Below are 15,345 nucleotides of genomic sequence, written 5' to 3'. Positions count from 1 at the left end.
CGGGAAGACAGGAGAGACCTATTTTTCCACGAACGACGTCTCCCACTAGCAACCCTCCCTCAAGGGCAGCTAGCATCCTTTTCTAACTACCGATATGGAGATTGGCCAATTAGCAGCAACGTCAATTTCCCTTACTTTCCGAACGTAGGATGTCCCCGACGAATCCGATGATTTCGTGTCCTTAGACACACCCCGTCATAGTTTTCCTCTGGGGTGTCACCGGGACGGAAAGTCATTCTCTCTTGTGATCTCGTCGAGAAAAAAAGATTAACGCCTTACGGTCAGTGAATATTAACACAGAATCCGACTTAGATTTTTGCGAGTGCGTACGACTACCGTCCCGTTGTCCGCGGATTCTTTATTGAACCTAGGATCATTGTCATTAGTCTCTCGAGTATCTAATTACCACGGTTACTTGTCCGGTTCTATGGTAATCGTATTTGCACTAGCCAATGTCTTCTCTATTGCATAACGACGACGTGTAATCCAAACGAAGATTCGCTTTACGCCCCTAACCCTAATTCTAATGTAAACCCGACATATATATACCAACCCATATTAATTCACTTTTCTCGAAACAATCTACAAGACCATATATTTGGCAAGTAAGTAATCGCGAATTTTATCGTTAGGTGGCATTGACAAAATCCGCAATCACCTAGTTGCCAACCTAATATAAACCACTGAAGCTCCATAAACCACGTGACACGTGCCTCGTGTGCCACGATTACGTCGACGTGGTAACTCGTAATCCGCTCGCCGGTTGATTAATTAGAAATAAAAGCTTCTCGTTTAAAACTTATCCGGTAGATTAAACGAGCTTTCCGGACCCTCTATACACGGACTAGAAACGAGCCGAAGTAATGGGCACCGGAGACGGATTCGTCGATTTCTCATCAAAGAAATCCTGCTGTCGTAGCTTCTCTGTTCACGGTCCAATAACAAACATCGAGCGAAGCAAAGAGCTAGCCGACTACGAAATAAGATTAAAGAAACTGGTCGCCGCTCCTGTTCACTGTTCCGAAAACGTGGGACAAGTGGACAGGGTAAAAGGTTAGTCGTATTGACAGAGGCCGACGCGGAATGGCGCCGAGTCTCGCTATTTCGAGGTGGCGAAATGGAACGGTAAAAACGAATACAATGAAAACACCGAAAGCCATTTGCCCGCGACGATGGACGATCAACGTGCCGGCAGATTTTTACGCCCTCTGTTTTCCTAGAACGATACACGAATTTTCAGTAACTGTTGTTTCTTCCTTTTGGCAGATTTATGGTCGAATCGTATTCGACGTATGTTGAACATATATTGGGTTGGTAACTAAATGATTGCGGATTTTGTCATTACGTGGCATTGACAAAATCCGCAATCACTTAGTTGCCAATCTAATGTGATTGGTTTCGTGGCGGATATTGTGATTCCGAGTAGACTGAATTTCTATCTGCGATATGTTTTTATGGGAAAATTGGAGATGCGGAAACGCAGAGAAATGTTATGAAATATTCCTACATTTGATAAACTGCACATTCGTCAGGTGGACAGGTTCTTTTTTTTTTTTTTTGTTACGTTCGTAAGGTGACGACTTCGCGTGTAACGTAAAAAGCCAAAGGTTTCTTGGAAACACGATATATTTACATTCTCAGGGCCGGTGCGAGGCAGGTTGAGCGCGTTCGCCGGAACCCGGCCCCACGTTTTGAAGCGCCCCGTAGTCTACGAAAATTATCCAATTATAAAGCACCGATTTTGATTAAATTTTTACAGAATGATGATACCATTAACAGATAAAAGATATTTTTCTGGTAGCGATTCAGTTTAAAGGAGTGACAAAAATCATCAAAGTTCAGTGTAAATCCATAAAGTCCTCAAACCACTTTAGATAAACAAATCCAGGCGCTTTCAGAGAAATGTACTTTTTAGAGAAATTAAACTACATCAATAGCTTTTTTGAAAAAGTCACACATGATTACAGATTTTGTACTTTCATTGAATCTTTTGCCCCTTGGAAGCGAATTATAGATACTAAAAAATATTACTTGGATTTGTTTTAAAAACTGCCTATGAAAAGTATATAACATGTAACAGTATTTGTAAACAAATAATTTCTCGTTGTAAAATTTAAGTGCAGAATTCAGGCCCTGGAATATTTTTGAACCTGGCCCCCGCAAAAGGTCACGCCGGTCCTGTACATTTTCATACGACTATCGCGCCATCTGTCGTGTTCGTATTTATTTACGCTACATTTCATAATGCGCGTTATCCTGTCTTATATATGTGTATCTGTGGAGGTATTGTCATCAAGAGTTATTACCACTTGGCATTCTATTCATAAGTACTTTGCGAGTTCGCGAACAAACAAAATGATAAACGACACGCTATTGTAAAATTGAAATGGCTGCTTCATAGACACGCTGAGAAACGCTAGGATAGGGATATTTCAATCTCGAGTAGCTCTACGTTTCGCTGCTGCAAAATTAGAAACGCGATTTTACCTCGAATTTTATTTGAAAGTAACGTTTAACGTTAATTAACGTAGCAAAGATTCAGCATTTTTGCTTCTTTGTATCGCCATCATTTATATTTCTTTCAGCAGGATGAACAGTTCTGTTTCATATGGTTCGTCGAATCGATACGATACAGTTGCCTCGATACTGTTTTTAACGCACAGAATTATAATCCAACATTCATCGTATGTTTTTTTGATTTTATATTTGTCGAACAAAAAGCAACGATGATCGTAAGTATTGGCTTGGCAACTGATTGCGGATTTTCTCAATACCACCTAATGACAGAATCCGCCATCACTTAGTTGCCAACCCGATAGATAATTCAAGGGAATAATTATTAGGTAATAAGCGGATACGTAACAGGCAAATGAAAGAAACACGTAGCCGCATGAAAGAGCAAGATAAGAAGCGAAGAACGTAAAACAGATAAAAATATGTATATGTGCAGGTTAGAATGTAGCTTGAGAGTGAAATGGTATCACGCTAGATTGACCCCGTTATCCTGAAAAGAGACGATCATTTAGAAGTCATGAGGATCGGATAAAAGACCTTTACAAATCCCAGGAAAATTCAAATTCGAATCGCAGCTGATAGATGGAACATTCAGGTTGATCCTGCGAGTATTCCAGATCGACGAGTTCCCTATGAAACCGTGTGTGCCTCTATTTATCCGCACGAAAGCCCGGAACACTCATCTTCCATTCATAGCCAGCCACCTTTTTCCTCTCAGCCTATTCAGCCCCTGCACGTATGCAACCACACTCGATCGTACTGCGATCCGTATCGGTCCGAGCGGCCAACCAATTGTCGATTAGACAAGAGACTTTTCCCAGGGCGCGCAGGTCATCGATACGCCACTGTCGATACCGTTCTTTGTTACTGTGGCGGCATCTGAAATCGCGATTATCGGAATTAAAAATTGTGCAACTTGATAAGTTGGCAGAATCATGGAATTTGATATTTATCTATGCTATTTGATATTTATCTATGCTCGGAGATTTTGTCGAGGGAGATTTGAAACCAGCGATCAATTTACAGACTGTGGATTCGCTTGTGAATTTTTCGGAAATTTAAGATCCCAAAATTTCATTTGGAGACAAATTTCTGTTCTAATATAAAACTCTGGTACAAAAAATAATCTTCTGTCCGATTGTACTACAAAGCCATCCGCCACGCCCTCTACGACCTTTACGTATTAAGATCTAAAATCTCTCGAATCGATGTTTCCAACTGGATGAGCTGATGCAGTTACGAGCTGGTCGTAAGACGAATTACGAAAAGGACGGGGCTCTTGGGTCACCAAGAACGTCTACCTCTGTGGTTTCGTGTTTTCAGGTCGTTGGATCTGTAACTGGACGAGAAAGGAAATGTCAGGATTATTTATAAGTTGATATTTAAAGGCGAATCCTCTTTTCCTCGATGAATACGAGGCTGATGCCTATGATAGCAAGACGCTCGATTCGTATTCTAAACCGAGACTGTCGGAATTGTCCAAGTTATAAGGTGCGAAATTGGCATTGCCAGAATTTGGCATAGTCGAGATGATACCGTGTCACATTACGATTGATAGAACGTCAAGTTTCCTGCAATTTGCCACTGGTATCTGAAATTTTCAAACCCCGGTACTCGAATCCTCTTGGACTAAATTTTTAGCACCTGGACTTCGATCGATTGTGCCTCGCTGTTACGGTATTTCGACATGAAGTTTCAGGCTTCGAGAGTATCGCAGAATTTCCACCAAATTCCAGTGTAATGTTCAGAAACTTTCTCAAAGAATATTGAAAATTAACAATCATAAGTTTACGAACAACTCGAGGACACAGTCTGCTAGCTTCACTTAGTTTCCAGTAGCGCGATGTCAACCTAACCTAACTTCACGGTGGAGTCACTCGACTTTTAAAGGTTACAGCATTGCACGACCGGCCTCTCTTATCCACCAATGTCGTGTTACGTTAATTTATAACGGTGACAGTACATAGACATTCTTTCATCACTCCCACCGGTATAGTTTCTATCGGATGAGCCTGGAACGATTAGAAAAGGAGGCCTCGGTCAGCACCTCGGGACCAGCGTTTATTCGATTATCCCCCAGCTGAAAAGTTAACCTGACTGGTGAACGACAGACTGGCCGTGGTAGAAAATATGTTTAGCCCCATTTGTCGATACCTAGCGGTGTCTGGTCGCACGATCCAGGTCGGGCGAAAATCTAATCGCCACTTTTGTAGCAAAGGGCCGTTGAAATCTGACAAGAAACTTGGATGGCTGATGCGAAAGGTCAGTGTAGTCCAGCATAATAAGCACGGCCTTGTAACTGATCGATGCAAGTGGAAATAGTATTGACCAATGGTCGGATCGATTCCTAGCTAGACCTGTCTTATGGAACCCAGTATTTTTATACTTCTTGTGCTTCTTCCATCAAGGGGCTGAATATCCAGGCCATTTCTTCGTTTAATTCACTACCAAGATTTCATTTAGCCTTTGATTAATTTCCCATGGAGTAAGAAGTCTCGCCAATGGGAACCTCTTTCGTTCTTATTGGACTGGACCATTCGAAAACAATCTTTCAAATTACCTGCAAGGCAATATCTAGGCAGTTTAATTAATTTTCGTCCTTATTAGAAGCTTATTCGATCTTGGTTAAAAAACCGTTTAAAAAATAATTTTACCATTTAGAAGCTTCAATGTAGAGTGTTTACGTTGTTCAATTAATTTTAATGGCACAAAAAGATTTCGTCAGTGGAAGCTTATTCGATCCTCGTTAGGTTAGGTAATTTGAAGCTAATTTAGTCTTTGACAAAGTTTGCTTCGATTAAAAGATCTCATTGTTTCATTCGCCTCCTTCCATTGCTTATGAAAGTACAAATGCATTGATCAATATTCTGGCGAATTTCAAGTTGAGAATATGAAATATTCTTTTAAATTATCCAGCTTGAATTGGATCCGTGCTAGAAATACATGTCACCAATCCCAAGTCAGGTGCCTTGGAACACGATAAATGTTTCATCGTTCGCTCGACCGAGAATAAAGCTATTTCGACCGGGATCTTTGTTCCTCTTTCCAATTCTGATCAATAATCTAACGTGATCCTGCTCTAGAAATACATCAGACCACCTCTGTCAAGAATGTCTCTGCAAACATGGCCGTAGGTCCAACAGGGATATACTGGGAATTGTTCACTAGTTCATAGTGATTTTCAGGTTGAAAATGGCTTTGTAATTGAAAGCAGCTGTATTAATACAGATACCCAATTGTATAGTTTTAGTACAGGTACTAAGTCGAGCGTAAACTTCGCTTAGTTCTACTTTCAAATAACTCGAGATTCATCGACTTGACAAATGGAAGCAGATGGAAGAATTTTAATAGGTTCGCAGTGGCGAAGTGATTATATGGTCGAATTTAACCCAGACCCGGTCTAATTTTATTTCCAGCAAGGAAGAAGCAACGGAACAAAATTTTATAGGAAAATTGGAATTTATCTTGTTTCTGTATTTATTTTTATATTCGTTATATACTTTCTGTTGGCGTTAGAACGTTGATTTTAGAATTTCTGCATTCGACGAGTACGTATAATAAAATGTTATTCAACTGCTTGGCTACAATGTATAAATATATGTTTTTAATGTATAAATATATTGTTTTTATTAATTTGAACATTTTGCCAAAATTTATTTGACAAAGATTTTTCTCAAATGCCAATCGCAAAGTATTAAGTCCCTAGAATCCAGATAACCTGGCTAACTAACCTAAAAATTGACGTTTCAAACCGATCGAATATTTTCTCCAGCACTCAGCTCTTTTCATCCATAAATGGCCCTTTCAAGTTTGGAATCTGGAGCAGGACGATTATCCCCGGGCACGTTCTCTTTTTAATTAATTCGCATTAACCACCGCCCAGTCTGGTATTTGATAATGAAAGCCACCGTTTGGAAGGCTGGTCGTCGTAAAACGAGCTGCGTATCTCAATCACGTGATCACGAGGGCAAATCCTGTTTAAGCTGGATACAACACCGCCGCTAATATCGTTTCGTTATCGGCTGGAAGTGTCGTAGCCCGACGATATATCCAGATTTCTCCACGATTCAGCCAATATTCACACGACCTTCTATTCCTCTGTTCTCGTACTTTGCAATAAACCTGCTATCCTCTTTCTCTTTCTTTTCCCAGGAATAATCTAACTAGGATACAAAAACCTTATTGGAATCTGTCTGATCTGGACTGAATTCACCTATCGAACGACGAACGGTTATTTATCGTCTACTATGTTCGAAGAAAGCAGAAGCCATCTTGCTCCCTTCGTCTACATACGCGTCTCTGTAAAGTTAGGTTAGGATCTGAAGGTTTTATCTCGTTTGAAGTTTCAGGTGGCAGGCTTGTATGGGGAATATAGGGAATATCTAGTTCCATTTTTTTCATATAATATAGGTGAAATTATGGAGTTAATTAGATCTTATTAGACCGTAGGTGTTTTATTCATAGGTCCATTGTTCCGACCCAAGCAATCTTAATTCTCCTGGTCGGAAACCTATCACCACAGCAATATTAATATTAATGAAACAAAAGGAAATAGGAACACACGAAATTGAACTAATTTCTAAGAATAAGCTTTGCTAGATCTCCATTGGAAAGGTTCGTTTGTAATCAAATACTCGTTTGGAAATTGTTTCTTAACTCTGTTTCATTTTCACGCTACCATCGCTTCGGACAAAAGGGCGAAAGCTGAATTCACTTAAGAAGTTTCCATTTGGCAACTTTAAAAACCGTTTTCCAATTAAAAGCCTGCGCGAATTCGGCCGGAAGTGAATCAGCATCACTCGGTAGAGCAAAGTCGAGCGCCGTCTCTGTAGCTTTTCTAAGAGCTGCAGCTGTAGCGATCCGTTCGAGGAACGAGTTCGAACGAGGTAAAAAAGCAACAACAGCGGTCCGATTGTCCGGCGCTGCGTAAAATCTTAGTGGTTGATAAATAACGAGGCAGGAAAAATACTGCTGGTGTTCCATTCTGTGTCTATTAACGGCGACTTAAATTATTGTGGCATTCCTGTTTTAAAAGACACGGAAAGAGCATCGTAAAAGCAAAGGTACGAAAGAAACGACAGAGGAAGGAACTGGCCCTTTGGGAAATCCTTTGATAACATCTGGGGAGACCCCAGATTATTCTGTGAAATTGCGGCGCGAGATGTGTCTGGTAGACTACTAATTTGTAGGGAATTTATGTAAAGTCTTAAAGTTTGGTATGTTCACTATGATGTGTTTAAAGACGACAATAATATACATATATTATATTGGTTTAATAAAATTAATATAATACCTGAACTTTATTAGTCAAATTGGTCAACTCTGTTTCTCTATTTCGTTTGTATCAGTCGACGATTAACGTCCTATTCTGAACAAGCTTCCATAATTCTGACTTATTCCCATAAAGATACCTAAGAATATTAAGCATGACACCTAAATATGCCAAGTATATTTAGATATATTGCTTAAGTACATTACTGGATTAAAACTTCTAGAATTACGAAACTTTGTTACAAAACCTTCTACATAAATTCTTCATGTAATCTAATCAACAATTCACGGGTTAGGTTAGGTTATCCTAGTATAGGTTAGAATTCGTGCAATATTTACTCGAACCGGCTGTTACGTTACTTTGCGTAACCGGATGATAAATATCAAAGTGCCGGAGTTAATTAGCCACAGGTGAAAATATTAATTACCAACTAAAGCGTGAGGTTATACTGCGATCTATCTAGTGTTCGAGATTAAACCAGCTCAATCTTAAGAACAACGTTAACGTGGGTTTCTTAATTTTGCACCCTATGCCCATGCCGTGGGGTTGGCATTGCTAGCAATTCGCATCTCCGAGATGTTTTCTCCAGTAACTTAATACCATGGTGCCATCTGAGTATTCCTAAGGGAATTTTTGGGTCAACGTATATTTTCAGTGTTTATAGTTCCTTTCTCGTAGCGATGGTCCAAGGAATTTGCAATTTAATGATAACCACCCGAAGTCACGTTGGATATCGTGTTTTATGAATAAGTGGCTTGTATCGATGTGAACGGTCTGTACAAAAGTCTTTGAGTCATTGACAATATGAAATCGCATCTTGCTTCAATTCGATACTATTGACATCCTTTTTCGATTCTATCCGGCGTCTCGTCGAATAGTTTTTCAACAAGTTTCATTCTTCGATGAGATGCGAATTATTTAAAAAGTTTGTCTCGGAAAATGCCGATTCGGAGCAATAGAATCGTCCTTCGAGGAGTATTTCTACATCAAGGACGCGGAAGATCCAATTCTATTTCGCATGACCGTTATTTATTCCGCTTAATCCTAACCTCCATCATCGCGCTTTATACACCCACGACTGAGGCCTGTTTCACCTACTTCCTCTCGCCAGCTTCTGTCCTCTTTAAATCTTCCCCGCAAGCCGAATCCCAGATTCAGCTGCTGGTTTATTCGCTAGTGAGAGCTAGGAATAGTTCCAAATGAACATGGATGCTCGGAAATATGGTTTCACGGAGATTTAAGACGAAGACGAGATAAGGTCTTGAGAAAAGCATTTTCACACGGATAGAATTCAAAAGTGTGACATTTTGTTCAGTCGAATAATCAGCGCAGGAGTTAGGTTAGGAGTGAGGTTATGCGGTAGGAGGGACTTGCTGAGATATTTCACTTCACGATGTCTCATCGCGTCCTTATAACAGTGGGAAATCTTTCCGTAAAATATTCAAAATGATCACAAGTTGATTGCTTGATAAATTACAGTATATCAGCAGTCACTGTTATTAAGTATATCTAAATTGATCTATATTGTGTCATACCTGTTATCTATACTTGTATTATATATTGTCTATTATCTATAATAGAATCCAATTCTGAATAGTAATTAGCACAATGGTAGCCCTGGTAGCATGATGATGGTAACACTGTTTGTCTTTAAACGTAGCATGTGTATATATGTAGAGAGGATTGGTGTGCTTATGAAACAGAATTAGGTTATTTCTTGCTGGTATAACGGGCTGTCCTTGGTTAATTATCTCGAATTCTTTTTCTGTAGCTGATCTGTTAATTATCAGTTAAGTCAATAAAGCGGATAGTCTATTTCACTGACTATTGATTAAGCTTATACACGTTTGAGGATGCAAATGAATGGGTTTTTTCCTGAAATGTAATTGGGTCATTTCTAGGTTTGGGTTAATTTAATTGAAATTTTGGAAAGTCTCTTGCATTATAATTAATCCGATCCAAATTCATAAGTGGATATCTCGTATGTTTCTCTGTATTATTACACATTGTGTAATTTTTGTAAAATCTGTAAATTTGAATTTCCCACGAATGCATAAAAAATGTGTTTCCCCGATCTACCAATTTCTACTACCAGGACTGGCAGCGTATTGTCACTCAATGAAAAAGAAACTCCGAACAAAGCACCGAGGGAATTGCGGTATATATTCAGCTCATCCATAGAAATGAGGCTGTATTCCAGCAACCAGATACATGTAAGTATCTGCAGTAAAGTACATCGGTCATTCTTAAAATTTGTGAATTTTCTAAATATTGCAATATTTGTAAATTTTGTAGATGTCATTAAATTTGTAAACTTTCTAAGTATTGTCAAATTTGTACATAAGGCTGCCCAGCCTAACCGATATCTATCGTCGATAATGGCACAAAACATTGTTAACTAACAAAGGACATGCCGAACAAAGCACGAAGAAAATCGCGTTATCTTCAGTCGATTCGTAGAAACAAAATCGTGTCCCACCAACCGGATGTAAGGTAGCTACAATAAAGCGCAGTGATCGTAGTTAGTCCATGGAGCGAGTATAGATTAGAATCGCACGATGTAAAGTTATCGTGGAATAAAGCGGGCTGAACGAATGGAGACAATGCTGTCAGGATTCCAGTGCAAATAACGTTTCTCGCATTCCCCAGGCCGGAAGTAGGGTGAGACCGATAAAGCCCGAGCAATTTCGTCCGGAACGGAAGCTTACGGCAAATAAGAGCGTTATCGATAGACAGAGGAGGAAACGAAAGCGGCTAAGGAAACAACGGCTTCGACGAAACGCTATTTCCGTCATCTGCTCGACCCTTCGCGGTAATTTCCTTCTCTGTTTGTGTTTTTCAACGGACCTTTTACTGGTCCTTTACTGGTTCTTTTCTCCCTCTCTCTCTCTCTCTCTCTCTCTCACTCTTTCTTTCTTTCACTACCTTATTTCACTTTAACTGCAGTTTGGTATACATGGTGAGTGCATACAAGTATAAAAGAAAGTTTAAAATCAAGGCAGTATGAATTTTTGTAACGGGTGTCCTATACTAATATTGTAGGATATTGGTAGCAGTCATCTATAGCGAACAGAAGGTATTTCATAAAGTAAACAGTACAAAAGACACCATAATTTTACTACACGATTATACTACGGGATAGATGACTGTTACCAACATGGTAAAAAATGTCAATTCTAGTTAAAAGTAACCAAAATTCATATGCACCGATTTTTAAACTTCTTTCTATCCGTCATTGTCTTCTGTAGCGTACATTACATTTATTCGTTGATCTTATTAAATATGGAAGCATCTTGTAGAATTATGGTATGCACCTTTATACTTCCTACTTTATAAACTTTCTCTTCTCACTGTACCTTGCCGTGTAAATTATAATTATCCGCTCGTTATTGAGGTTAGGTTGATTTTGAAGAGGAAATTTTAGGTGTTAGGAGTGAAAATTATAGTGTAGTATGGGGTTGGAGAATATTGTGAGGAGACAGTTCTCGGTTTTAGGAGGCGATGAAGCTTTTAGGCAAGGTTAAGTTAGGTTATTTAGAGTAATAGCGCGGGAAGTGGTTTCGTATCGCCGTGCATCGAAAGTACTCTAGGTGAAGTATTTAGGAATTAATAGTCATCTCGCGGGAAGACAATGATAGCGATCGAGATTAAAAAAAAAAAAAATTGAATTTTGAAGAAAAAAGATTGGGGGAAATAGAAATGAGGAATAAAGAAATTATAGAAATTTATACAAAAGTGAAATATTAATAAATCATAAAAATTTCCATTTTAACCATCAAAACTGAAAGATTTAAATATGTGAAATTTGGGTACATAGCTGTTAGCCTTAATTCAATAAATATTTCTTTTTCTGAATTTGTTAACGTTCTCTCTTTTAAAAATTCTTCTTTATTCTTCATTCTTTTTTTAAATTCGTTGAGATTTAAATACGTCAGTAAATCGGAAGATGATCCGTCAGTAGAATTCGCTTGCGACAGCTGTACAAAATATTAGTCGATATAACAGTGGGCCACACTATCTCGTGCAACAATAAAACAGTCACCAGATTAAAAAGTTTATGGAAAACAGGGGCAATAAATCAAACTTTATCTTGGCTTGCAACTTTTTTGATACAAATTTCCCATTTCCCGCGAAGGCATTCTAAATCTACGATTCCAAACGCTTAACCAATTTAACAATGTATAGCATTACATCGGGGAAAATATGAGATAAAAGAATGCTGTAAAACCAGCATCACAAATTGATTCCTTTTTTCCTGCTTTTCTTTTTAGTTTATAATACCATAAAATATATCAATTGACAAACTCTTCCATTCTTTAAAGATAATATTTCATTATACGAGGCACATTCGATGTAAATCGAACATAACCTTAACTTTACCTGATTTAACTAAAACCTAACCTATACTTGGCGAAACCTTCACCCTTCATGATCGTATAATGTACATTTCATTTAAAGTTCGAATATTATGGAAAGCCTGGGGGATAGAAGATTTTAGTTAAGTATGAGTAAAGGTATTACGATTTCAAAATCGATTTCGCGTGATCGAAGTTCATCGGAGAGTCGAAGAGTGGGGTGGGCCAAGGGGAAATGTTAAACTTCATCCAGAATTCGTAATCTCGAACAAAATTCTTCTGTTGCCTCTTCTGTCGATGAACGAAGTCGAGATACGAGGGGAACCACCACCCCTTTTCCACCCTTCATGCTAGATTTCTTTTAAGAGCCTGAAGCTGTAGCCTGTCGAATCGACGATCAGAAATGTATGGAAGTTGAATTTCTCACCTAACGCGTCTCGTATATTTTGCACGGCTACCGGATTCGAATATCGCTTCAAATCTTATGATCCAAATGTAAGAAACGGAAAAATCGTCGATACCGTTTCGTTCTTGGAGAATCTCCACGTTCCATGAAAAATGGGATCCCGGGTTTGAGAAGTGCTCACTTATAGAAATCAAAAGAGAATTCACTTTCCTGCTTTTTATATGTTACAGTTTTTTACAGATTTGTATAAGTGCAAATGATAAATTTTGTTACTTACGTAGATCGTAGATTTTCAAAATTTCAGTCTTCGAGATCTTTTATTTATATATTTAGATTATATGTAGGAATTATTTGTGTAAATTTTCATATGATTATTTATGCAAATTATTGAAACAAATTTTCAGAGAAAATTTCCATTTTGTTAATTAAACTATTAATTACAGAAAGTCAGAAATTCAATACTTGTATTGAAATGAACATTTAATATTTATATCGTATCATTATCGCCTTTAATATTTCATGTTTCGAATAATTAAAATGAAAATATTATAAAATTACGTAATATAATGTAATACGGAATAAATAAGAAATTTATATTATTATCGTTCTCCTTATGTTTGTAAAATATTCGCATTAAATGCGAATTTATATTTTCTATTTCCATAAAATAACATTTTCCATAAAAGATCAGTATTCTTGTAATTCTTGTTAACATAACTTTTCCCTTATGTATATGTAATTATAGTAATATGCACGTTACATTATTTAATAAGATACAGTGCAAAAACTACCGCGCGGGACAGGTTGGACGTGACTTTTTATCGAAGATTCCCTATATACGCGAGCCAGTATCCATGAACAGAATGAAAAACGAAATCGACAGGCTGACCATTGTTTCCCAACGAGAGAAGATGCGAGAAAATCTGCTTCGAGCTGTTAATTAATTCTTCCGCTATTGATCATGCTCGATAATAACTCATTTCATATCACGCAGTCTCCTCAGGTTCACTCGATATTTTCTTCGTTGGCGAATGAAAATCGTGAACGTATTATCTCCCAATAGACACCAGAAACAAAGGGAAACGAAATCGTCAGACGTGCCAGTGAAATGTATTTAGCAAAACACAAATACGAATAACGATACGAAAATATCCGATATGTCCATTAAAAAAATCCTGCTTTGTGTTTTTCATTTGAAAAATCCTCTGTTTGTTGCAGATATATTTGAATAATATGTCGGATCAAAATATAAAATATACTGTGTTTTTGTAAAAATTTCCCTTGTCCATTGCACGATACGATCATTGAAACCGTGAACATTCAATAAAATTGATATGTTGTTAGAGGTTAATATTTGATAGATCAGCATAGGTTATTCTCTTTTTCTCATTTCAATAAATTATATTAAATTTATTTACGTTAGATGTATCAAACAAGTTCCTTGTTCGATCATACGTAATTATTAGGCTGCGGATTTTTATGCAAATTAATCGAACAAATGGAATTTAAGTAGAAATTTATTTCACCCGTTGAATATTAAAATAAATACTGTACTTTGAATATATCGTATATTTCTGCATATTTTCCAATTTTTAATCTCCTATAAATGCGTAAAAATCCGCAATCTAATTATAATCTGGCTTAATGTCGACATTAATATTAATATATAATTATACATATTATTGGATTACAGATGACTAAGAATTTCCACACCTGTGCAGCTGTTTTGTTTTGTTACATTCAAACGCTTATGGATCGAATAACGGATGATGTATACACTCAGTTTATGTATTATTTTCCTTATATTATGACCTAACGTTCAATCGGCTCTAGCGTTCTGCGTTCCACAATTTCAATCAGTTCGATTTGTGTAAACATCGGGGACGGTACGAGTGACGTCGGTCGTATCGTTCTGCGTTAGTATTAAGTAATGTGTATTAAAGTTTCGCGATTTAGAAATTTCTCTATTCTTTTCTTCACAGTGCCGATCGAATTAATTAGTTTTAGAATATTTAACTTCTTTGTGCGGTTCTGGTGATAAATTTCGTTAGTGGTAAGTGATAAATTTCAATATATTTAATTTAGAAACGATGTAACCTAAGCTGGTCCATCGAAGTATTGCGAATTTTTATCATAGACATATCGTGTAAGCGTCGGTAGTAAATTTTAATGCTAAACGATGACAATAAAGTTAACCCTTAACCTGTAAATGTGAATATTTGTATATTTCGATCGGGTTAAGAGTTTCTCTCAACGTAACGCGTAGAAAACTTTCCTTTTGTCGTCTAGAAACAGTTATTCGACAAAAGTTTTACGATAACTTTAATTTAGAACGTTTGATAGCGTTATATGAATGTTTTTGGATCTCTTTTAACAAGCACCGCCTGCTGAAAAATGCATAAGTTATAAAAGACTCAGATTCACAGCTTTTTGATTACCGTCAAAATGTATTATGGTTTAAGGATTAAAAATACGCAGTTTAGTATTCATGAATGTAACCTAGACTATTTTTAATTTAACCCGACTGTTATAATACCCGTTTAAGTATTATAGATTGCCAATATAAGCATGATACACGCCATATGTCCGTTTTAAACGTAAACGCGTGATTATTTCTATAAATATAAGAAATACGAAACAATGTTTCGGATGAGAGTTGTTCGACGTATGTATGTGTGTTGTATGCAAGACAAAAGGGAACAACGCGATGTTTTCATATTTACGTTTCCTTTGTCTTTCATACGATATGTTTTACAAGACCAGAGGCAAACTATCTTTCGAACTATTCATTTATCGAC

The 15,345-nt window shown here is 37.4% G+C and overlaps 1 protein-coding gene across 2 annotated transcripts in view; it reads left to right on the top strand.

Annotated features, from left to right (window-relative positions):
• Positions 1 to 15,345, top strand: part of LOC100744027 (probable G-protein coupled receptor 158) — a 165,651-nt gene that overhangs the window by 29,049 nt on the left and 121,257 nt on the right. The window lies entirely within an intron of this gene.

Source organism: Bombus impatiens, unplaced genomic scaffold, assembly GCF_000188095.3.
Source record: "Bombus impatiens unplaced genomic scaffold, BIMP_2.2 scf_0637, whole genome shotgun sequence".
Classification (NCBI taxonomy): Eukaryota; Metazoa; Arthropoda; class Insecta; order Hymenoptera; family Apidae; genus Bombus; species Bombus impatiens.
This window is presented reverse-complemented; position numbering and strand designations above follow the sequence as displayed.